General features: G+C 50.2%; 1 pseudogene; it reads left to right on the plus strand.

The window, feature by feature from the left end:
* Nucleotides 1-429: 429 nt before the first annotated feature.
* LOC139277798 (U2 spliceosomal RNA) lies at nucleotides 430-668 on the plus strand (annotated as a pseudogene).
* Nucleotides 669-8,822: the final 8,154 nt, after the last annotated feature.

Consider the following 8,822-nt stretch of genomic DNA (forward strand, 5'->3'; position numbering starts at 1 on the left):
AGTTGCTATTGGGACTTAATGACTAATTTATCTTCTAATTAACCTTCGGGCCACTGAAGACACAAGGTTCACACAACATTGATGTGTTGCTTGGTGCTCAGCGCTTGGAAGGAAACTGCGCCCCATTATCAATCAGAACGCTTCACTTCATCTAATTACATCAAATTACATCGTCAGCTGGAGGAGCTTGAGCTCCAGGTTTCGCAGTTTGAGCAGCAGTCAGCTTCACTGCGGTACATCCACGAGGCTGGAACTTCGTGGATAGCACATTTCAGGAGGTGGTCGTCCCGCACCCAAGGAGTGTGCAGTCAGAGAGGGAATGGGTGACTGCCAAACTGAAAAGGAGGACCAGGCAGGTAGTTCAGGAGTCCCCTGAGTGCATCACGCATTCTGTTCTGAGTACTGGCGATGGTTCCTCTAGGCAGTACAGGAACTTCTCGGCCTTTTGGCTAAGATCATGCGTAACTGACCTGACAGGGGAGTAGCCACCATGACCTCCGGGTGGTTCTCCCTGGATCAGGAAGGTATATGCTTGCTTTTTTGGAAACAGGAGGTGGGTGGGGTGGCTTGACCCATCCACCTCCACGGAGGTGTGTGGGGGACCTGACCCATCCACCTCCATGGCACGAACCTGGTATTGCAGTACTTCCAGGAACGGTGCAGTGGCTCTAGGCCTTTTGGCTAAGAGCATTGGCGCAGAGTGATCCTTGGCGTGTGCAAGGTGACCTCTGGCGTTTGTGATTTGACAAAGAATTGGAACGATTGGCTACGAATTTCAAAAAAAAAAAGTACAGCCAGAGCCAAGTGCATGGGTGGCTCGGCTGAGGAAGACAGGGAAAGCAATAGTGGTCGGGGATTCGATACTTAGGGGAGCAGACTGGTGTTTCTGCGGCCGCAGATGTGACTCCAGGATGGTATGTTGCCTCCCTGGTGTCAGAGGATGTCACTGAGCGGCTGCAGAACATTCTGAGAGTGGAGGGTGAACAGCCAGAGGTCATGGTCCATATCGGTACCAATGACATATGCGTGAAAGAGGGATGAGGTCCTGCAGGCAGATTTTAGGGAGGTGGGAAAGAGATTAAAAAGCAGGACCTCGAAGGTAGTAATCTCTGGATTACTCCCGGTGCCACGCACGAATGAATATATAAATAGGAGAATAGAGCAGATGCATATGTGGCTGGAGAGGTGGTGCAGGAGGGAGGGCTTCAGATTCCTGGGGCATTGGGGCCGGTTCTGGGGAGGTGGGACCTGTACAGTGCGGATGGGTTGCACCTCAACAGGGCCTTAACCAATATGTTCGCAGGGATATTGCTAGTGCTGTTGGGGAGGGTTTAAACTATGTTGGTAGGCGTGTGGGCATCAGGATGTAGCATTCGAAAGGGGGAACAAAGGATTGGAAGAGATGGACAGTTTTAAAGCAAGCAAGGTGGCGTCAGGCGAAGAGAGAATACAGGATGGTCTAACATAGGTTTACAGTCTATGTATGTGAACGCACAGAGCATAGTAAACAAGGTTGGTGAGTTGCAGGCACAAATAGCCACATGGGAATATGATGTTATGGCGATAAGGGAGACCTGGCTCAAAAAAAGGCAGGATTGGGTATTAAATATTCCTGGGTATAGGGTGTCAGGAAAGATAGGAGGTGGTGTGGCAGTATTGGTTAACGAGATTGTTATGGTGCTGGTGAGAGAGGATGTCCTGGAGGGGTCAAGGACAGAGTCTATATGGCTAGAGTTAAGAAATAATAGAGGTGCCATGACACTACTGGGTGTATTCAAATGGCCACCAACTAATGAGAAAGATATAGAGGAGCAAATTTGCAGAGAAATTACAGAGAGATGCAAGAACGATAGAGCAGTGATAATGGGGGACTTCAACTATTCTAATATTGGTTGGGATAGTAATAATGTAAAGGGCAGAGAGGAGGAAGAATTTCTGAAGTCTGTTCAGGAGAACTTTCTTGATCAGCGTGTTTCCGGCCCAACGAGGAAGGAGGCATTGCTGGATCTGGTTCTGGGGAATGAGGTGGAGCAAGTGTCAGTCGGGGAACATTTAGGGAACAGCAATCATAGTATCATAAGGTTTAGATTATGGAAAAGGATAGGGAGCAATCAGGAGTAAAAATGTTTAACTGGGGGAAGGCAAATTTCAGTGGGATGAGAATGGATCTGGCCCAGGTAAACTGGAGTCACAGATTGACAGGCAGAACTGTAGTGGAACAATGGGCTGCCTTTAAAGAGGAAATAGTTCAGGTACAGTCGAGTTACATTCCCACTAGGGGGAAAGGTAGGGCAATTAAAGTCAGAACTCCTTGGATGATGGAAAAGATAGAGAGTAAGATGAAGCAGAAAAAGAGTGCGTATGACGGATGTCAGGTTGCAGATACATCTGAGAATCATAAGACAGCTTAAGCACAACAAGGCTATGAGAGCGGATTGAATCCATGCTGAGGCACTGAAGTATGGCGGAAAGGCACTACTGGCGCGAATACATGACCTCATCTCTCTCATCTGGAGGGAGGAGAGCATGCCGGGAGATCTCAGATGCAGTGATCGTGACCATCTTTAAAAAAGGGGACAAGTCCGACTGCAGCAACTACTGGAAAAGTCGTCGCTAGAGTCCTCCTCAACCGTCTTTTCTCCCTGTGGCCGAGGAGCTCCTCCCGGAGTCACAGTGCGGATTTTGTCCCTGACGGGGCATAACAGACATGATTTTTGCAGCGCGACAGCTACAGGAAAAATGCAGGGAACAGCACCAGCCCTTATACATGGCCGCCTTTGACCTTACAAAGGCCTTTGACACTGTCAACCACGAGGGTCTATGGAGCGTCCTCCTCCATTTCAGATGTCCCCAAAAGTTCGGCACCATCCTCCGCCTGCTCCATGACAATATTACCAACGGATCCATTACAGACCCAATTCACATCCGGACTAGGGTCAAACAGGGCTGCGTCATCGCCCCAACCCTCTTCTCAATCTTGCTCGCTGCCATGCTCCACCTCACAGTCAACAAACTCCCCGCTGGAGTGGAACCAAACTACAGAACCAGTGGGAACCTGTTCAACCTTCGCCATCTCCAGGCCAGGTCCAAGACCACCCCGACCTCTGTTGTCGAGCTACGGTACGCAGACGACGCCTGCGTCTGCACACATACAGGACATAGTTGATGTATTTACTGAGGCGTCCGAAAACATGGGCCTTACGCTAAACATCTGTAAGACAAAGGTCCTCCACCAGCCTGTCCTCACTGCACAGCACTGCCCCCCAGTCATCAAGATCCACGTAGCGTCCCTGGACAATGTGGACCATTTCCCATACCTCGGGAGCCTATTATTAACAAGAGCACACATTGACGACGAGATTCAACACCGCCTCCAGTGTGCCAGTGCAGCCTTCGGCCGCCTGAGGAAAAGAGTGTTTGAAGACCAGACCCTCAAAACTGCCACCAATCTCATGGTCTACAGAGCTGTAGTAATACCCGCCTTCCTGTGTGGCTCAAAGACATGGACCATGTACTGTAGACACCTCAAGTTGCTGGAGAAATACCACCAATGAGGCCTCCGCAAGATCCTACAAATACCCTGGGAGGATAGACGCACCAACATTAACGTCCTTGACCAGGCCAACATCCCCAGCATTGAAGCACTGACCACATTTGATTAGCTCCGCTGGGCAGGCCACATCGTTCGCATACCAGACACGAGACTCCGAAAGCAAGCACTCTACTCGGAACAACTTCACAGCAAACGAGCCAAAGGTGGGCAGAGGAAATGTTACAGGGATACCCTGAAAGCCTCTCTGAAAAAGTGCAACATCCCCACAGATACCTGGGAGTCCCTGGCCAAAGACCGCCCTGAGTGGAGGAAGTGCATCCGGGAGGGCGCCGAGCACCTTGAGTCTCGTTGCCGAGAACATGCAGAAATCAAGCGCAGACAGCGGAAAGAATGTGCAGCAAACCTGTCCCATCCACCACTTCCCTCAACGACTTTCTGTCCCACCTATGACAGGGACTGTGGTTCTCGTATTGGGCTGTTCAGTCACCTAAGGACTCATTTTTAAGAGTGGAAGCAAGTCTTCCTCGATTCCGAGGGACTGCCTATGATGATGATATAGAAAGGTCAGAGAAGTGAAAAAGAAAATAAGAGGGGCAAAGAGAGGGTATGAGAATAGAATAGAAGCTAACATAAAAGGTAATCCAAAAGTCTTCTATAGGCATATAAATAGTGTCATGTATGTATGCTTGGATTTACTAGTCGTCAGTTGGTGCCACTGTCAGGTCATTGGGCTGTGCGCACGTGTGTGGCCCAGGTAGAAAAGGCCAGCCATCTTGCAATGTAATCACTTTGGTCCCTAATAAAGTAGAGCCAGGTTTGTTACCTGTTCAGAGTTTACAGTATTCAATCTATTGAGTTATTGCGTACACATTTGGTGACGAGGTAACAACAATCTTCTCATGCAAAAATGAGCACAATTAGAATTCTGGAGCGATTTGTGGAGGGAGAAGATTGGGGAGACTTTGTAGCCCGCTTGAGCCAGTACTTCGTGGCCAACAAAATGGAGGAAGAGGCAGACGCAGTTCGGCGCCGGGCAGTCCTCCTCACGGTTTGTGGTCCGAAATTCTGTGGACTCAAAGAATCTCCTCTCGCCCTTAAGTCCAATGGACAAGGACTATGAAACATTGTGTGCTCTGGTACGTGACCATCTCAAACCAGTTGAAGGCATCATCATCTCAAGATATCAATTCTATACGCACGTTCATTCTGAGGGCCAGGATGTATCGGAATTTGTTGCCGACCTAAGACGTCTAGCTGGACCGTGTAAGTTCGAAATTGCATTGGCAGACATGCTGCGGGACTTCTTTATAATCGGCATCAACCATGAGGTGATCCTACGTAAGCTACCGGCGGCGGAGACACTGGATTTGAGCAAGGCCATCACGATTGCCCAATCATGCATAACGACCGACAAAAGCTTAAAGCAGATATCATTGAAAAATTGGAACTCGGCAAGTACTGTAAACAAGATAGTATCGTCGTTTGGCAGAGCTGCTTATGGCAGGGCCTAATTGCATTAGCGAAACTTGTGGCTGCACAAAGTCCGCCAACGGGAATGAATCCAATATCACCGTGTTGGCGCTGTGGGGGAAATCATCAGCATCATCAGTGTCAGTTTAAACAGTCTATTTGTAAAGGCTGTTCGAGAGTGGGGCATCTCCAGTGCAAGTATCCGTAACTGAGCAAGCGTGCTGCGACACACCATGTGGAAGATGATGACCAGTCTAGCGCGGATCCAGATATGCAATCCGAGATACCAGAGGAGAAAGTGTATGGACTGTATTCGTTCCAAACAAAGTACCAAACGATAATGATTAATGTAAAACTTAATGGTGTGCCGGTATCGATGACTCACACCCGTGTCCAATTCCAATCAATAATGAGCCAGAGGACATTCGACAGGCTGTGGGATACTAAGGCTGTGAGGCCTAAGGTGAGTCCAGTCAATGCCAAGTTGCATACGTACACTAAAGAACTCATAATGGTGATTGGCAGTGCAGTAATCAAGGTGTCATATGATGGTGCGGTTCACGATTTACCGTTATGGATTGTTCCATGCAATGGTCCAACGCTGTTCGGCAGGAACTGGAACAATATCAAAGCTTTGTTGTCGGAGGAGGATAATCCATGTGCTCAAGTGCTGAGCAAGTTTCCCTCACTGTTGAACCAGGCATCGGCAATTTCACGGGAGCCAAGGTGCAGATCCACATGGACTCGGATGCAAGACCCGTTCATCATAAAGCTCGGGCCATTCTGTACATGATGAGGGAGAAGGTCGAAATCGAACTGGACAGACTCCAGCGCGAAGAAATCATATCACCAGTTGAATTTAACGAATGGGCCAGCCCCATTGTTCTCGTGTTGAAAAATGATGGCACTGTCAGGATTTGTGGAGACTACAAGGTTACGATTGTCATGTATCCTACATGGCTACTGTTGGTACTATCACAAGGTGTGCCACCAGAGGGCACAGCAGTGGGAGACTTGTAGGTTACCTGTACAGGTGTGCCTGGCCGAGTATAAAAGGCAGGCCACCAGGTGTGATCCTCACTCTGGAGTTAACTAATAAAGGACTAAGGTCACTACAGTTCAAGTACAACACATTGCCTCATGGAGTCATTACGAGAGCATCTAAAGACACAACAATTGGTGACGAGATTACGAACTTTCACGCAAGAATGGCTACCCTTGGTACATTGCAGCAGTTCACCGATGGTGATGATTGGGACGCCTTTGTGGAGAGGCTCGAACATTTCTTCACAGCAAATGACCTGGCAGGAGACGACACTGGCCACACTGGCTGATAAGAGCCGAGCTATCTTACTAACCAGTTGTGGGCCACCGTCTATGGTCTCGTCAGGGACTTGCTGGCACCAGCAAAGACAACGACCAAGATGTACAAGGAGCTCATAACACTGATCCCTGAGCAACTCAATTCCAAGGAGACCATCCTCGCAGCCAGACACCAGTTCTATACCCACCGATGGCCCGAAGGCCAGGAAATCGGGAAGTACGCTGCAGACCTCAGGAGGCTGGCGGCACTGTGCGAGTTCGGCACCCATCTCAACGAAGCGCTGCGGGACATTTTTGTCATTGGAATTGGCCATAAGGGCCTTCTTCATAAGCTACTATCAGCGGATACCACAGTCACACTGCAGAAGGCCATCTCTGTGAGCCAGTCATTCATGACCTCGACCTGCAGCTCTAGGCAGATGACTCACCCTCAGGACTCAAACCCGGCAGGTACTATGCACAGAATGGCGCCGTTTAGAGGCTGGACTGTAGAGCGTGAACCCTCTCAGGGAAGAAAGAACAGGCCCATGAGTCCCTTAAGAGTCCGCCGAGGGGGGCTAATCGGGTAGTACTATGCTGGCATTGTGGAGGGAATCACCGGGCTCTCCAGTTTTAAAGACTATGTATGCAAAGGCTGCAGCACAAAGGGCCACCTCCAGCGAATGTGTAAGAGAACGATGACTCACTGTCGATGAAGAGTCTGCAGATGGCCAGGAATCCAGCGCGGATTATGAATCGATAGGCAGAGAGGCAGCCCAGTCCCACGAGGAGGTACATAGCATATTTACCTGCACCACCGAGTGTTCCCCACTGAAGATGGAAGTGGAGATAGAGGGAGTTCCAGTCTTGATGGAAGTGGACACGGGGGCGAGACAGTCATTGATGTATGAAGAAGCCTTTGAGAGGCTATGGGACAATCAAGCTGAACGACCCGAGTTGGTCCCGGTTCAGGCAAAGATGCGCACCTACACCGATGAAATCATCCCAGTAGTTGGAGGTACGAATATAAAGGTACTCCATGATGGCGCGGTGCATAAGTTACCTCTGTGGATTGTTACAGGTGATTGACCAACACTGCTCAGCAGAAGGTGGATGGAGAAGATCCATTGGAAATGGAAAGACTTCAACCCTCCAGCGATTGATGTCCCCTGCGCTCAGAGGTAAAGCAAGCCCTCACCTGAGAGTGGACCCGGTACCGGAGAGCAGACCACCAGCACAGCACTCGAGACACAGACCGCTCAGCACAACTACATGGAGCTGATCCAGCTGAGACGACCCGAATGCAACTTCCAGGCTCCTGTGGCAGGACCCCGGAGGAAGAAAATCGGATCCAAAGGCAACTTCCCAGTTTCGGAGGCAGAACCGGGGAAGAGGAGGATCACAGCAGTCGACATCGTGGATGGAGGAAAGATGGCGCCCAAACCATGAGGTGAGGCACTGAAGACAAAGATGGCCACTGCCAGACCACGATGTGCAGCGCTGATGGAGCAACATGTGGCACCAAACGGTGAAGAGGATTGGGGTAAAGAAAGCAAGGCTCTCTTAAAGGAGGCCGGCAACCCACCACACTTAAAGGGACTGTTCGACACACTTAAGCAATGTAATAGTAATTGTAAGTCAGAGGAAAAAGGTATAATTGATGTAAAATGTGCAACTGATAATCTGAATTGTATATACGCAACCAGCGAGGAAAAGTTGCACGATTATGTAAAATGTGTAATTGATAATCTGAACTGTGCACAAACAACCAGCGAGGAAAAAGTCGCACGATCGCAATCGGACCCACAGTGTGTCCAGCATAAGTAATGAAAAGTTGTGCAATGCAGGGTTTCAACTGCACGCAGCCAATGCAGCGGGCAGACACCCAGCGGGAGCACACAGATCTAGCAAGTTACCCAATGCTGTAGCCTGTGTCCTGGGGACCAGAGTCATGCATCATGGAGTGTGGCCACAAGCAGCCGACACACATGAGCTGCAGAGCAAGCGACCTCAGCAGAGCAACGGCACTGGTAATAATACCACGATGCCCCTGATCTGCTCCACCTCACAGGCACCCGATGGCACCAACTGCCACGAGCCTGAAGGAGCAGACTACTAAGGCGCAGTCCCCAGACCCCATCGCCACCAAGGCCATACCCGTAAATGTTCCCCCAAAGAGAACCAGCACCAGCCAGGATCTCAAACCAAACGACATCCAGGCCAGAGAGTCAGCAGTTCCCTGTGCACTGCTAGACGACAGCTCCTCAGGGAGCAGCAGTGACCCAGGCCACAAAGAAAGAACAGGGAGATCACAGGCATCTGTGAACTGGCCCGACGCTAGGGACCATGGCAACAGCTCCGAGAGCAGGCTACATGAGCCAACCGGGTTCCCACTGCCAGCACCGGGCACTGAGCCACCACCAGACTGCAGGGACACAACCCAGCAGCTCCGGACTAGCTTGTCCTCACGCACCGGTCACTGCATCGATAAGGCATC

The sequence above is a fragment of the Pristiophorus japonicus genome, chromosome 12 (genome assembly GCF_044704955.1).
Source record: "Pristiophorus japonicus isolate sPriJap1 chromosome 12, sPriJap1.hap1, whole genome shotgun sequence".
Classification (NCBI taxonomy): Eukaryota; Metazoa; Chordata; class Chondrichthyes; family Pristiophoridae; genus Pristiophorus; species Pristiophorus japonicus.